The sequence below is a fragment of the Marmota flaviventris genome, chromosome 10 (assembly GCF_047511675.1).
Source record: "Marmota flaviventris isolate mMarFla1 chromosome 10, mMarFla1.hap1, whole genome shotgun sequence".
Lineage (NCBI taxonomy): Eukaryota > Metazoa > Chordata > Mammalia > Rodentia > Sciuridae > Marmota > Marmota flaviventris.
In genome coordinates, this window is record NC_092507.1 from 120,440,493 (window position 1) to 120,455,497 (window position 15,005).

At 49.3% G+C, this 15,005-nt stretch overlaps 1 pseudogene; it reads left to right on the plus strand.

Annotated features, from left to right (window-relative positions):
- Positions 1-9,078: 9,078 nt before the first annotated feature.
- On the plus strand, positions 9,079-14,680 carry LOC114079576 (eukaryotic translation initiation factor 2A pseudogene; annotated as a pseudogene).
- The last annotated feature ends 325 nt before the right edge of the window (positions 14,681-15,005 follow it).

A 15,005-nucleotide genomic window follows, 5' to 3' on the forward strand; every position in this document is an offset into this window, starting at 1 on the left:
GGACTGTGAAGGAGAAGTTAATTGGGCTCTGGACAGCATTCTACATGCTTTCCTTCCTAACTTGTCAACTGAACGCTTATTATATGCCTATTTCTCACAATGAAATACTTTTTTTTTTTTGGAACCAGGGATTGAACCCAGAGGTGCTTAACCACTGGGCCACATCATCCCCAGCCCTTTTTATATTTTATTTATAGACAGGGTCTTGCTGAGTTGCTTAGGGTCTCACTAATTGCTGAAGCTGGCTTTGAACTTGCAATCTTTGTGCCTCAGCCTCCAGAGCCACTGAGATTACAGGTGAGCACCACTGTGCAGAGTAAATATCTTTATATACATCCTTAAAAATGGATGCTTTTTTTTTTTAATGGCACAGACTCCCAGAAGTGAAACTGCTGGGTGTAGGGCGTATGCATATTTAATATAAATTCCTATTGCTATATTACTTTCCAAAACATCAATAACACTTCACACTTCCCAATAGAAGTGAGACAGCCTTTCCGGCATCTCTGATAGCCTTAGGCAGTATCATTTAAAAAAGTTTTGGCCAGTGAAATTGGAACTACAAGAGCAGGAGTGGGTCTTCAGAGATGGCTCAGAAGCCTCCCTGCCATGGGGTATGGTTCAAAGAGTGTCTCCTGGCCCCTTACGGTATTGCAGTCGCAGTCAGAGCCCTGCATTTTTCTTTTTCTTTTCTTTTCTTCTTCTTCTTCTTTTTTTTCTGACTGTGCACGTAAAGGTCTGACAGAGCTGTGAAAGGTACAGCCCCCTGCAGGTGGTGGGAATGTTTCTGAAGAATGTGCACCTAATGTCACATAAACAGAGAGCATCTTGTTCCTTACAGAGGCGCGTAGGGACTGCTGTGCCACTGCCACCTGACATAGCATGTAGGTATGTGCAATGGATGGGAAAAATCATATGATTTTTATCACAAATAAACTGGCTTCACATCTCTCAAAAACAGATCCTATTTTTCACGGATGTGGAGGTTCGTGTATGAGAAATGGTCACGTGCTTATTTAGCTCAGCCGTGCAAAGCTCGTGTGTACGCCACTAAGTACTTTAAAAATTGGTCTCCTTTTGAAAACATCTGCTTAGATTTAGGATTCTTAAACTATCATGACACTAATGAGATGCATGGGTAGAAATTAGGAAGTGATACATCCACGGTTCTAGGGATGTAAGGGGCGGAAGGACTCAAGGGTACAGTCTTCCCTTAAAATCTGCCAGAAGGGAAAGAAACCTTGAACCTAGGAGGTGGCTGGGGCCACACAGTCCAGAGGAGAGGGACCTGTGTACTTACCGTTTCAGGCTCAGAGCGCTGGAACCGGCTTTCTGTCAAGCAGAGATCTTATCCTACCCCCAAGGACTGTTTTCCTCCAGAAGACAAAAGATGTCCGTTCTGACTCAGATGGGGGAAGTGTGTCCTCTCCTACAGACGTTGTCCTAACGGGTTTGACCAGGGCTGTGGGGTGCTGCTGCAGGGCAGGTCCCCCCTCGAGGCAGAACTAGTCCTGCAATGACAAACTGTATGAAAGAAAACTTCCACAGGAGAAACTAGACATTCCGTTAAACATTTCTCATCAGGCTTCTCCAGAGTCTTACTTTAAGGAAGGGTCCTAGGGACAGACGCATGTTTGAAAGCCCCCACCTCTAAGCCCTGGGTGTGGGTGGTTAGGGAAGGTTTGAACAGGAGGGGCCTTGATGGACATCAAGAGATTTGGAGGCCGGGGAGGTGCTGGACTGGACAGAGTCGGAAGCCGATGTTGAGGTACTGAGGGTCTGGAGTGGAGGAGGTGGCGGGGGAGGTAGGCAGGTGCTCAAAGATGCACATGGAGGCTTCGCTGGACAAAGGACAACAGGGTGGAGTCCTGGGAGGTAGGACGGAGCCAAGGAGGGAGACTGGGGTGGCATATTCTTGGCTCCTGGTGGCCAGGCGGCCCAATGTGGCACTCCTGCGCATAGTGCTCCAATCCTCCTGGACCTTCACTTGGAGACCTAGTGTAGGAGCAGACTCAGTGGGCCCTGAAGAGGGGCGGGGGAGGGAAGGGGTCTTGCTCCAACCCCCCCTTCGCAGAGTGGGGGCAGGGACTTTGAACTTGGGCTTAGTGTGTGCTCTCCCTGGCGTGGTAGGTGAAGTGTGTGGGAACAAAGAGGAGCCTAGGACCCTGGCCATTGCTCAGGGGCATGTCCAAGGAGACCCATGTCCTATTTCCCGAATGCCCAACTTCCTTGTCTGTGTCCTCCCACAGTCTGAGGAAGGCCAGCCCTGCCCTCTGTCCCAAAGGCTGAAGGTGGAGAGTCCCCTGGGGCATCTGCTTTCCACTCTTGCTACACAAGAAGGCAAGAGTCACTAAAGGAGGAAAGTCCTCCTCTGCCTCCAGGCTCAGTTCAGGGCTTTCAGACGGGAGGGCGGGGTGCGGGGTGCGCAGGCTCCCGGTGAGGATGCCTCTTTTCCCACTTCCTCCCCCACTTCTCCGGGGCTCCAATTCTGCCCGACCAAGCTCCTCCCTTGGGGCACTCCATCTCACTCACAGTGAGGAGGTCCTATCCATAGTCCCTTGGCTTTCTAGAATGTTCCTGGAGCTTTCCCGTCCTGGCTCGCCAGCTCTGAAGGGTGGGGCCAAGGTCCTAGACCAGGGTGCCTGGCAGGAAGAGTGCAGCCCCTTAAGGCTCCCGCTGGGTTCCTGATACCGATGACCAGGCAGCAGGGGCCCTATGACTCCCATGTCCCTAGGCATCTTAGCCTCTGCGCCCTTCCCCCGGAGAAAAATATCAAAGATTATATTTCATGATGCTGTTGATGAAGACACTTGTAAGCCAGGACCGTTTCTGGACATTGCATGTCAATGAAGTCAGCGGTATGTAGCCTTCTGTGATGGACTTCTTCCACTCAGCACAGTGTGCTCAAGGTTCCTCTGTCCTGTGGCGCGTGAGGGCCCTTAATTCTTCCTGTGGTTGAATAACAGGGCTTCACATGTACTTACCCATTCGTCAGCTGGATTCCCCCCTACATTTTGGCTATTATGGATAAGACTACACTAAACATTCATACAGGTTTTGTGCAGGCAGATGTTTTCAGTTCTCTTGGAGACAGATACCCAGGAGTGGACGGCCTTTCTTATAATAGAAAGCAAATTACGGCACTTTTAACGTCACTGACCCTCTTCCTTGTTGTCGGAGTTTAGGTAGGAGACGTTCCCCACAAGTTCGTTTGTGAGATAATGCAAGAAAGTTTAGAGGTGAAACCATGGGGTTAGGAGAGCTTTAATGGAATCAGCCTCTGAGTCCACTGACTGGATTCACTGGGTGGTGACTGAGGGCAGGTAGGGTGTGGCTGGAGGAGGTGGTCACGGGGTGTGCCTTTGGGGTTTACCTTCTGTCTCTGCTGAGTGAAGCTCTTTATTTCCTGGGTTGCTTTCCTCCTCCTCACCCCTCCACCTCCGCATTCCACCTCACTCAGGCCTAGAGCCAAGAGTCATCCATCTATGGAAAGAGAGTTCTAAAATGATGAATAGCAAATAAACTTTTCCTCCTCTAAAATTGTTCTTCTCAAGTCTTTTTGGTCACAGTGGCGAAAAGCTAACGAAAACACTTGTGAAGTAGCAATTCTGACATTATCATGGCCTTAATTCCCTCAGAGATTCTTCTTTTTCTTCTCCTTCTCTTTCTTCTTCATTTTTTTTTTTTTTTTTTTTGCTTTTTGTACCAGGGATTGAACCCAGGGGCACTCGACCACTGAGCCACACCCCCAGCCCTATTTTGTATTTTATTTAGAGACAGGTCTCTGAGTTGCTTAGTGCCTTGCTTTTTGCTGGGGTTGGCTTTGAACTTGTGATCCTCTTGCCTCAGCCTCCTGAGCTGCTGGGATTACAGGCGTGCGCCACCGCGCCCGGCCCTCAGAGATTCTTTACAAGGGTCACTCTGTTAGAGTTGTATAGTCCCCCAGTGCTAGGGATTGAGCCCAGGGGCACTGTATCACTGAGCTACATTCCCAGCCCTTTTTAAATTTTGAGATAGGGTCTCTCTAAGTTTCCCAGGCTCAACTTGAACTTGTGATCCTCCTGCCACAGTCTCCCAAATTGCTAGGACTTCAGGCATGAGCCACTCTACCTGGCAGCTCTGTATAGTTCTCCTTGAACCAATAGAGTATTTGGTGCGAGCTCCAAATCTTCCCAATCCCCATCTTTCTCCCTGAGCAGAGAAGGGGACGGGGGTGTTCTTTACCTATGGCCACACCGGAATACCCAGCTGTCCAGTGTGTGACAGGGCTCTGGAGCCCAGCTCCCTGTGTGCGCGTGGTCCTTGGGTCATAGCTCGACCACAGCACTTGCAGCATCTGTTCACCCCAGGACTGCAAACGCCCCCACACACTGTGCCCTCACTGGAGGCCTGAGCATGCGCAAGCTAATTGTACCCCTCTGAGCCTCCGTTCTGTCCTCTTAAACGGAGATGCTGCTAGGTGTGGTGGACAGTTGTAAGTTCAAGGCCAGCCTCTGCCACTTAGCCAGACTGTGCTTCAAAATAAAAAATAAAAAGAACCGGGGATGTGTGGCTCAGTGGGAGAGCGCGCTTGGTGGGGTTCAATCCCCAGTACAGGGGTGGGAGTGGAGCGGGTGGGAGTGGAGGGAACGGAGATGCAAATTACCTTCCTGTTAGAGGTGTGAGAACGAAAGGAAGTAATACGTTTACAATACTTAGTACAGCATTATAGTAGATGATAATTATAATGAGTTTTATTAATATAGTAAAGTAATAATAACATAGCAAATACTTATTAGGTAGTTTTGAGTTTGTTGAGAGGATAGAGATGCTTTTCTATTACCAGATCCCTCAAGGCTCAAGGGTGTGGACAGCTGGGAGCCAAGCACCTATCACCTCCTTACAAGGGAGAAAGCCACATGCTGGTGTCCCTCAGAGCAGCCACCCAGGACTCATTCAGCATTGGGCTGAAGTGACTAAGGTTAGGTCTGGGATAAGAAGTAGCAGGTAAACTTGTTAAAGGTGACATTCTGGGGAGTGGGCCTGGGGGCGGGGCAGAGGAAGGTTGTTTTCCTTATAAGGTACAACTTGAATCCTTGCCTCCTGATGCTGGGGATTGGACTTAGAGGCACCTTACCACTGCGCTACATCCCTGGCCCTTTTCATATTTTATTTTGTGACAAGGTCTCACTAAACTGCCCAGGCCAGCCTGGAACTTGTAATTCTCCTGCCTTAGCCTCTGGAGTTGCTGGGATAACAGGTATGTGTCACTGCCTGGCACCGAATTCTTTATTATTATTATTATTATTACGGATTGAACCCAGGAGCTCTTAACCACTGAGCCACATCCCCAGCCCTTTTCTATATTTTTATTTAGAGACAGGGTCTCACTGAGTTGCTAGGGCCTTGCTACATTGCTGAGGCTGGCTTTGAATCCTCCATCCTCCTGCCTCAGCCTCCCCAGTGGCTGGGATGACTGGTGGGCACCACCGCGCCCAGCTGAATTCTTTATTTTTAAACTAAGTAGCCATTTGTCAAAATGACAACCGCAGGAGCAAAAAGCTGACAGATCCAGTCATAGGGAAATGACATCACAGCCGCATTGCAGAAGTAGTCACCAGAGCTCAAGACCCAAATGATTCAAAGGGACTGTGGTTGGGACAATTGGGATTGTCCAGGAATTGTCCCCAGGGGTGGAATTCCCTGGGGGGGCTTGCCGTCTGTGGAGGAGGGGGTGCACGCTCCAGGGCAAGGGGCTGGTGGGTGGGATGGGAGCAGATTTTCCCACTGTGGTGGGGAAGTCAAGCCTGGTCTTCCCGAGGGACGTGCTTGGGATCCGGAAGACAGAATCATCCCCACAAGGAACCAGGAAGAGAAAGGAGCAACCGCACATTCAGACTTCAGGGGTCTGAGGTCCGGAAAGCCGGCGTGCAGCCTGGACTGCAGAGAGCCTGAGTAGAGGGTCCCTCGAGGTGCCACGGCATGTGCAGAAACCCCACAGAAGGCCGAGGACACAGTGGACACCAAGAGAATAAGAAGCAGAAGTCTCCGGGACAGTGAGATATTTAGCAAAGAAATTGAAGAGGGGAAAAATATAATACAGTTAGTTTAGTGATAAATTTTTAGTGTACTTATTATTATTATTTTTAGAGAGAGAGCGAGAATTTTTTTAATATTTATTTTTTAGTTTTCGGCAGACACAGCATCTTTATTTTATGTGGTGCTGAGGATCGAACCCAGCACCGCACGCATGCCAGGTGAGCGCGCTACCGCTTGAGCCACATCCCCAGCCCTTTAGTGTACTTTTTGATACCAGGATAAAAGTGAATTCTGTAAATAATGATATGGTTGTGTTTATGGGAAGAAAGAGTTTTTGGGTTTTGGTTTATCATTAGAATCCTGCAAGGGGCCTGCAAGGGGCATTGCTGGCCAGTTCCTAAGTGGTAATGATTTACGTCTGGGGCAAGTGGGCAAAGCATGTTTTCTCCATAATGCAGAATAGAGCCCTGCATCCCGGGGGGCGGGGCAGAAGGAGCAAAGGGCCGTAAACTTAGGAATTTTTAGGAATTTTGAAAAGACATTGTTACAGAGAAGAAAATAAAAATATTAACAATTCAGGGTTCTACTACCTGTGCTTTCCAGTTGGGTGTCCCTACCACTTTCCTGTGCCTCGGACTTTCACACGGTTGTACTCCTGGTGAATGTACCATGTGGCGTCTACTTTTTAAACTTGACCTCATGGTGTGTACTTGACCCTCCCCACCCCCACCTTGCTGGGTTTATTCTTCCAGGTGGAGCAGGGGGAGTCCCTCTCCACCTCCTCGCTAGGTGTCCAGGGTGCCATCTGGCTGTACAGTTGTCCTGGGGGTGCTATGGGAAGCTGTTCTTGGGTACATGTCTGGCTGTGTCAGGGTGACAGCTGACACTGACCAGGCTTTCACTGGGCAGAGAGGGAAGTCCCCACTCACAGGAGGATTTGAACGACATCAGTGCGGAGGCGTCCCCTGGGGACTTGCCCACGTGCCTCACATGGTGCCTTCTCTCCCCCTGATGCCCAGGAACCCCTGGACCATGGATGGCGACTTCCCGACCGTTTCCCAGCCCTGCTCGCTCCGTGTCCCGTGTTACGGACCCCCATCCTTCTTCCTCTTTTCCTGCAGACCCCCTCCCTCCCTCGGCTTCTGCCTCCATGGCCGAAGCCCTACCCTGACGTCAGCCTAAGTGGTCAGCAGCAGAAGAACCGGCTGAGCCTGGGAGCGCTCCTTCTCCGCGGTTGTTATATGGGGTGAGAGGTGACACCTGTGTCTTGGTATTTGGCACCTTAATAAGATACGAAATACATATTTGTATTCTATGTGAAAGTTTTCAAAATTTATAACATTAAGATAATGGAACTATGGGCTTAATAAATTTTGAAAGAAAATTAGAAAACACTATAAGCCATCAAATAAAGGGCAAAGGATTTAAACCTTGAGCCAAGTGAGAAGCCCTTGTGCCTGCTCTGAGTCTATCAGGTGAGGGGAGATCTTCCAAGTCTGTGTAGAGGGAACCACTCCCAGAGAGGGAAGAAAACTCCTTTCAATGTATTCCCCACCCCAAAGGCAAATATTCCTGACTTCTTACCAAACCTTCCCACAGAGGCATAATTACCGTTTTAATGACCACACCCAGTTTCTTCCTGTTGGTGTTCAATATTTGCCAAAGTTTCGAACACTTAGTTTCTGTTTCTGGGTGCCCTTGCCTGAGTTACAGATTGTGGCAAATCTGTCGTAAGTACAGCGTCTTGTCGGCCACTTACTCGCCAGATCCGCCAGTTCTGTGACCCGCACTGCGTGCTGACAGATTATTTTATGTTTTGGCAAAGTGTCTTTTGCAGCTCAGAGCTGCAGCATTTGTTTAGGAACATGTGAATTTACTGTTCAAAATTTGATCAGGATATTAGCAGGCTTGGTAAATAAAATCTCTTCAAGCAACGGGGAAGAGCCCTCAAAAAACCTGGTGTGAGGGTAGTGTTTGCCTGGTCCCCTGCCTCAAATGTGGGACTGAAAATGTCTCCTTTCTTTTTTGATGTCCACTTGAGGTCAGAGCCTGGGGCTAGGAAGGACAGCCCATAGGGTCAGGCTGTATTAGGGCTTGGGGACCAGTGGTTCTCCTCTCCCCATCACTGGTCCTTTGGCTCCCCCTGCTGGCCATCCGTTCCCTCTCACTGTGGTTCTGCCCTGGAGAGAGAGGAGGGGGTGGGGGGATTGCCAAGGGACCACCTTCAAGAACCTAAATCCAGGTGTTTGAACAGCTGACTAGGGCAGAGTCCAGACCCTTCTGCTCCTCTTCAGGGTCAAGTCACCTACCTCTGATAATGTGTAGCCACCCAGGGTAAGGAAAAAAGCTGAGTTAGGCTTTTTTACATTGTGGTACATTTGTTATTTTGGCAAATAAAGTTGGTTCCATAAAACCCTACCTTGCCTTCCTACAACACCATAGAACCAGTCCTAGGTCTTTAGGTTTGCACCAAGACCTTCACGATTTCGTTGCTGCCTTTTCTTCCGTTTCTGTAACTTGTCTCCTTCCCTCGGCCTGGGTCTGGGCCCTGGGTAGAAGTACTTCTGGAGACCAAAGAAACCTTTGTTTCAGTGACGTGTAGAGAAATGTGGAGTTAGGACAAGACGCAGCAGCAAGGCGCTATTTGGTCTGATGGCTGAGGCAGCTAATGTGGGGTCCTTTGAAGGAGTCAACCAGAAACAAGAAAAGTTCACCATAGCATAATACAGCTAGTGTTGCCCTTTTACCAAGAGGACTGAGGGTACAGGAGTGGGGGACTGTGCATCTTTCAGGTAGAAAATTTGATTATGGTGAGTTGTGTTTGCTAACAGGCATTTCAGAAGAAACCCTGATCACAGAACCAAAGTGGACAGAACATTTGCTAGCCCAGCTTCACGGACCCAAGCCCACACCTCCTCCCTGAACAGTTTGCTAAAGTCACCCGCTGCTGGCAGAAAGGAGCACTGCCCACATGTGGGACACTCGCTCTGGCCTCCCGATCTTGCCGGTCCTTTGCACCTCCATGATTTGTGTGCATGCAATTTCTTCCGTCTCTTGGCAATGCCTGCAACCTCCTCCCCCACAACCTTCTATGCTACTTCCTTGGTGACATCTCAGGTCCTAGGCACAGGTAAGGGCCACCTGCTCTTATCTCCCATTGGAAATAATACATGCCTCTATAGTAGTCCTTATTACACTGTAGTGCTAAGGACTGGTTTATGCGTCTATCTGTTTCCTTTCTTCTCCCCCTCCTCCTGATATTCAGACTGCAGTCTACTCATCTCAAGGCACCATGACATCCTCATCTTTATTTAGCACAGGGCCTGTCACATAGTAGCTGCTCACTAAATCTTGGCTGAATGGATGAACACACTTCCATGCTGTGAGGGTTGTGGGATAAAGAACTGATGGAGAGTGCCCGCAAAAAGTGTTTTACACAGGGCTCTGACCCATACAAATCTGGGAAGATGAGCTTAGTTTTTAATTTTATTTCATGTACTTTTTGTACTTGAGATAGAACCAATGGGCACATTTTGCAACTGAGTTGCCTCTTCAGCCCTTTTTGTTTTTTATTTTGAGACAGGGTCTTGTTAAGTTCACCAGGCTGGCCTTGAACTTGTGATACAGGCCTGCCTTCCTTCCTTCCTTCCTTCCTTCCTTCCTTCCTTCCTTCCTTCCTTCCTTCCTTCCTGGCAGCTGGGAATTGAACCCAGGGCTTTGTGCAGGTGGCTGGCGCTCCACCACTGAGCTATAACCTGGCCCTCCTATGGCCTCTCTAGTCACTCGGGGTCTCGATTCTCAGATGGTGAAAAGTTGGGTCCCATCCTGGTCAAAGTGCCTCTCCTGTGGGTCCGGGGCTCGCCTTGCAGCATGCTGCAGCCTTTCTCTGTCCTTCAAGACCCCTTCCCCTCCACCCTGGCGCTTCTAAGGGAGAGGGAGGGGCAGACAAGGGGGCACACAGGTATTCTGACAGGAGCATCTATAATTTGGTTTTGAAGGACAAAGGATAGGGCTCAGTGGTAGACCTCTTGCATAGCATGCCAGAGGCCCTAGGTTCCATCGCAGCACAGAAACAAACAACCATCCAAACAAACAAACAAAGTACTGACCTTGGGGTCCTCCTGGGGTCGTGGAAATTCAAGTGCTGACTCCCTCAGTTGGGGTGGCTTTTGGGGGTTCCCTGAGCTTCCCCCCCTCCTTGTGAACTCCTGATGGGCACACTGCCTCCTTCAATTGGTTACTTAGCCTTCTACCCCTGGGTTCCAGCAGAAGTCTCTACATAGACTCTGTTGGGGGTCACAGTGTCCTGCAGGCAGGTCCCTTTGGTGGGGATTCATATCTGCCCAGGGGACCCTAATAATTGCTGGAGGTCAGTTGGAAGTGCCGGTCACCTCTCAAGCTGCCTCCCCTCATGTGCTTTGGAGCTGGCCAGCTCTCATTTCCAGAATGCTTTAGATGCGAGCCAGGAGCCATTTCTTGCATCTCCAATCCCACAGGACACAGTCCAGCCCTCTGGTAGGTTGTCTTCAAGGTCCTTGCCCCTGTTTAGAGGGGAAGGGAAGCTCCGGCTCCTCTGCCTTGGAGGGGGAAGCTCGGGCCTGTGTTTGAACAATCTCAGCCTTTCCTTCCCTTGATGGATAGAATCAAAGGACTTCATTACCTCCTGCCTAGAAAATTCTCTACAGCTGGTCAAGAACCTTTCTGTAGAATGTGTAGGAACTTAACATCCCTCAGCTTTGGAGACACAGTGAAAATGGAGACAGTGAAGAGGTTCTATTTTAGCATCCTGTTAGACAGGGTTTTGTAGAAAGAATGGATGCATTTCGTCCCCCTGCCCTCAATAACTGGGAGTTGAACTCAGGGCATCGAGGCCAGTACTTTTTATTTAAAAAAATTTTTTTTGAGACAGTGTTGCCCAGGCTGGCCGCAAACTCGAGTTCCTCCTGCACCTGTCCCCTGAGTAGTTGGGAGACAGACATGTGCCACTGTGCCTGGCTGGCTGGATTCAGGATCATCAGCTCCGGGGCTGTGATCTGGGAGGTTTCCTGGTGAGAAAGGAGGCAGGTGGAAGGGAGGAAGGTCAGCAGGGAGCCGTGGGGGGACTCTGCTGTGGATTCCCTCTACAGACTTGGGCTTGAATCCTGGCTGTCTTATTTCTTGGCTGTTTGTCCTTGGGAAATTTGCTGGTTCTCTTTCGGAATTATCTCATCTCTGAAATAGGGATGGGGACTGAACCCACGTGGGGTTAAAGCGAATGAGGTGACGTAGGGGGGCATTGGCCCTCGGGAGGTTCTCCACCCCAGCAGGGCCCTCGTGGTTGGCATGGCTGCTCCTCTCAGAGGTGCTGGTCAGGCTGGGCTCCTTGGCTTGGATGGGAGCATCAGGAGGGGAGGGTGGGTGGGAGGTGGGAGCCATGGTGTGCGGCGTTCAAAGCAGGGGAGAGGCCAGTGTCCAGCCCTGGGTGGGGCAGTGGTTGGAGGATAAAGCCAGAGATGACACCCTCCCGTCTCCACCAGACTCCACGAGGCGTGCTCCTTGACCCATCTTGAGGACACATCTCAGTCTTGCACGTCAACCTCTCACTCTGTCTCTTGGGGAGGACCAGCTCAGCCCTGGGCCCGGCCCAGCAGAGCTGCCCTGGGGGCAGGATTCTGTGAACTCTGAGCCCAAGTCCAGATTCTTTCATCCCCCCTTTCCTGTCTTCAGGGTCAGCCCCACAACTCAGGACAGACCTGGAAGAGGGGTCCGGACCTTGGTCTGGGGAGCTGACTCCTGGGCTCCTTGGATTCTCTGGCAAAAGACTTCCTAGCCCTGTGGGGGGAGTGGACACACTTATTCATGGAGCTGATGAGCAGGCGGTGAGTCAGGTGGGACAGAGGATGGTGCAAGAGGACTCCTGAGCTCTGAGTCCAAGTGAGACCATTCTTAAAAATCGGAATGGGATCCTGTTCCCCTGGTGTTGAAGATTAAACACCCGAGAAACTCCGAGGCAAGAGCCCAAAGTAAATTTTATTTAAGAAACAGAAGAGAGAGAGAGAGAGAGAGAGAGAGAGAGAGAGAGAGAGAGAGAGAGAGAGAGAAAATATCCTTCAGAGAGGAAGGGGTCCAGAACTGGTCCCTGAGGGAATGGGGGGTGTCTTGCCCCTTTATAGATTTTTGGTTTTCTTTCTTCTCATGCCTATGTGACCGAAAGGTGACCAAAAGGCAGGGAGAGAGCCTTCCAGAGGGTGATGGCTTGTGTTGGAAAGTGCAACCTCCCTCTCCTCTGGAGAGAGTTGTCTATCCATTCATTCCTCTCTCTGATGATTAGCTGCCTGTCTTTGCCCGGGTCACATTCTCCCTTCTGGTTAAGGCCACCCTGACTGCTGTAAAGCTGCTTCAGGCTGAGAGGGGCAAGCAGTTTGGGATTTCCTTTTAGGAATGTTCTGGGTCCGTCAGGGGGTTTATAGTAAAAGTCTAGCTGAGAAAGAACAGGCCGCCAAGTCACGTGGGAGGGAGGAACAAAAACACATAGTGCTGGACCGAGATTATACAAAACGAATGTCGCAGCATCTGGAACCCGTCAATGACTATCACGAGGACGAGAGAAGCCAGTCACTTTTCACCAGGAAGTGCACGAGCTAAGAAGTTCTCTCTGTGACAAAGCCAGTGAGGACGTGGCCTCTGTTGGGGACAGTTACGTTGCAGAGTTATCAGGACTGTAAACACCACACTTAGTTTTTATAATGTAACAGATGCCTCCATAAGGTATCGTTAAGATTCTAACGGCATCTTATTTTTGTAGACTACCTTTCTATTGGCAGAGCCTCTGTTTGGCAGAGGTCCCTTTATTTCCGTCACTTAGGGCTGGTAAACAAACCAAGTCTGCCTGTGAGGAGGTTGGGAAGACCTGCAGGCCTACAGTTGACTACAAAAGCTTCCTGCCCTCGATGGGGCTGGCACAGGTGATATCCTAAGTTACACTGAAAGATCTGTTGTCTTTCCTTTTAAGTGCCCAGGCCTGGCTGTGCTTTAGTTATGACAGTTGTTGCTAGGTGTTTAACACCAAACGGGGTCCCTTTTTCTGGGACAAGATGGCTCTGTCCATGTCGCTAATGACAGTCCGAGTGTCAGAAAGTGGACAGACCACTGCGTTTCACAGACAGCACAGTGTTTCCAAGGGAATCTGGGGAAACTGCAAAGTCGATGCCTTTAGTGAGGAGGGAACGTTATTTTCCTGGAGCAATGGAGAAAACTTCTAAAGATGGCCCAGCTGGCTGACCCAACCTACAGCTTAATGATGTGAAAACTGGCCCAGGAAAACCGGGACATGTTTGAAATCTTTCAGACAGAAAAAAAAAAATGCAAAATTGGTGTCCATCCTGGTCAGAAGATGAAATTATTGTGCCCGAAGTGTCTACAATGAAGTTCACTTCTTTGAAAACAACAATGTGGACACAGTTGTAAGTGAATTACATTTGCAAAAGTGAATGATTTTGTTTTACCACCTGGGCCACGACCATATCAGGTGGCTGTCCATGTCCCAGGGAGTAAAGGGGCACCTTCAATTGTTAGATTGTGTCAGCACCCCAACTCTGCTGGACCTCATGCAGCTTTAGCCAATAAAATTTCTTTAAAGCCGATAAGGTTACAGAGATATGGAATAAAAAAGCTACTGCTGTGTTGGTGATGTTCACAAGACAGGAGCTTCGTATTACGGAGAACAAACGGCACTACATTGCAACAGATGGAGAGTGTAGTTACCAAAAAAATGGCCCCATTTAGGATGTAGGGTGTGATTCTAGCTCTACCAGGTTTTGTGCTGTTATGCTTTTATGCCTGCCAAGGCAATGATCTCTAACTTGGAATGTGCGTTTGACTTTGGGATTGGGTCTTGCAGTGCACTCTATTTCCGCGCTCATGGACATATATGAGTCCCAGCTGGATTTGGAAATCTGAGGGGAAAAATAAAAAGTGTGGGATGTTAAAAACTACCAACTTATTATTTCGCTCGGTGCCCAGACAGTGAGCATATTTTAACAGCCACATGTGCTCCCAGGTTATGCATTAATAATGGGCACAAGATTTGGCACTGCACTGGCTCTGTCTTGCACAAGCAGGAGGTGCCATCGAGTGCAGAATCGTGGGAGATTTCTTGGCAGCCATTTTTTGATGGGATATTCCCAGCAAAAAGAATAACTTACCAGTTATGAAGCGGTTTTGAGTGAAGTGCCCGGGGAGGACCCTGAAGTTACCACAGCTTACAGACCTCCAGGTTTAAGAAATAAACCAGTCACCAGTTCCAAACTGCATGAAGGGAGCAGAAAGTGAACCCACCACCAGGAAATGACAAGCCATCATCAAAACACGGCCCTCAAAACCAAAGGAAGCATGAGGCTAAGAACGCTGTTGAGCAGGAAGCAAAAAAATGACAAGAGCCCAGATTTGGCACCTACTCCTGCTCCACAGAGCACATCATGAAACACTATCTCTCCGTCATCTTCTGGTGACCCTGAAGTAGACAGACAGACGGACGGACAGAAACCTAAAGAAGAAACTGAAAGCTATTGAGCAACTGAAAGAACAAGCTGGAAAGCAGTTAGAGAAAAAAAATCAGTCGGAGCAAATTCAGAAAGAGAAAAGCCTTCTCCAGGAGCTGCAAGATTAGGAATTGGGCATTTAAAGGTTCCCAGAAAGCAAGATGGTCACCATAAAGCAGGGCAAACAGGGTTTCTGTCAAACCCGTTGGTGATCATGGAACATCCATGTGCCCATATTCAATGTTGGTCTGTAATTTTAATGAATTATGCATGAGCATGGCATAGAGAACCACACCCAAGCCCCAGGGACTGGGTAGTGTATTTAATTCCGGATGCCCAGCACCTAGTACAGAACTTAACCCCTAGGAGTTTTTCACAAATGGCCAATTTTTTTTTTTTTTGGCTTATTGGGTAGATGGATGGGTGGGTGGACAAATAGACAGACGGACAGATAAACAAGTAGGTAGA